The sequence below is a fragment of the Schistocerca piceifrons genome, chromosome 7 (assembly GCF_021461385.2).
Source record: "Schistocerca piceifrons isolate TAMUIC-IGC-003096 chromosome 7, iqSchPice1.1, whole genome shotgun sequence".
Classification (NCBI taxonomy): domain Eukaryota; kingdom Metazoa; phylum Arthropoda; class Insecta; order Orthoptera; family Acrididae; genus Schistocerca; species Schistocerca piceifrons.
Window position 1 is genome coordinate 165,391,197 of NC_060144.1, and position 1,583 is coordinate 165,392,779.

Here is a 1,583-nt window from a genome sequence, read left to right on the forward strand (position 1 = left end):
AGTGATATTCCTGCACCTTAAAAACCCAAAACTAAATTCCTCCAGGACCCACCATGAAGGCCCAAAGGTACCGACCGGGCGCAGTGTCATCCTCAGCCCACAATCGTCGCGGGATACGGATATGGAGGGGCATGTGGTCAGCACACGGCTCTCCCGGCGGTATGCCAGTTTTCGAGACCGGAGCCGCTACTTCTCGATCAGGTAGCTCCTCAGTTTGTCTCACAATGGCTCACTGCAACCCGCTTGCCGACAGCGCTCGGCATACCGGATGGTCATCCATCCAAGTGCTATCCCAGCCCGACAGCGCTTAACTTCGGTGATCTGACGGGAACCGGTGTTACCTCTGCGGCAAGGCCGTTGGCGGTATTCCTGCACTTTTCGTGCTCCAAAACAATAAAGTATGGTTCCCAACAGCCTTATACTCCTGCCTACACATTCACGTTGTCGTTAGACTCGTCGTCTACAGACTATAACACTACACTCTCTCTTCGCTTCGGTACTGATGCGTCCTTTTTCGTGGACATTATGCACTTAAATAACACTGTATTTCATGGTCCACTCCCTCATTTGATGCAAACACAGAAATATACCTCTAACAATACCACACCCTTTCCAACAAGTACGAACAACATGAATAATAAAAGAGAACCAAATATCTTTCACTATACGATATATCAGGATTTCCACCCGTTATCGTAAGATTCTAGCAAACTGCATCATGATACTCTGCTCTTCACTCAGATTTGTGAATCTTCACTCCATTCGTGAGATCACTCATTTTCTCTGTACTCATTACGTACCCAATTCGTAACATCTTTCCTGCATTTCCTCTCACGTTAAAAATGCTTATTAATTCTCTTCTCCTAACTTCAACATGTCTCATACACTGATTTTCGTTTACTCTTATCTATCAAAGGGACGCACAACTGCTTTTCACTTTTTAATGTCGACAATAATTCAAAATCTTCTACTTTGGCTAGTTTTACAGTTTACGATAGACAAGTGACGACATTAACACAATCTACGGTCGATAACATCACTAATTTGCAGCTAAAAAAACATCACATTGTGCATCATCACATAAAAATTACACACGCTAAAACTGACTTTTACTTCAAGTCATTCTAGGAAAAACTTTATATTAGCTGTGTATATGCGTTTCCCACGTGATTTACCAATTCTTCTAGCATCATACCAATGTCATCTTCCACTATGGTTTGCACGTCACCATATTTCACAATATGTTGTCTTCATCACCTTCAACATCCTCCCGTTTTTCCACGACGTTGCTCTCGTCTCCTTGTTCTTCATTGTGAAGATCCGTGACGTTCTCATCTTCTTCTTTCTCTTCTTCTTCATCTCATATTGACTCTAGTGCGTCCTCAAACCCCGTCAAAGTCGTGAAGAGGGTTGTGATGTTATTCACGGGATCTGCTGCCACCAGTCTCCTGTCCTCTGTCAGACAGTGCGGTGGCGGATTACCTGAGCTCCCATTGTTTCTAAGATTGGGCTTCTTTTCTCAACGATGTTCACCTGCGGCATATTTCTCCCTAGCTCTTTCCAGTTCTGCCAAAATATGTTTC

At 43.8% G+C, this 1,583-nt stretch overlaps 1 pseudogene; it reads right to left on the reverse strand.

The window, feature by feature from the left end:
• Positions 1-244: 244 nt before the first annotated feature.
• Positions 245-362, reverse strand: LOC124709506 (annotated as a pseudogene).
• Between the last annotated feature and the right edge of the window lie 1,221 nt (positions 363-1,583).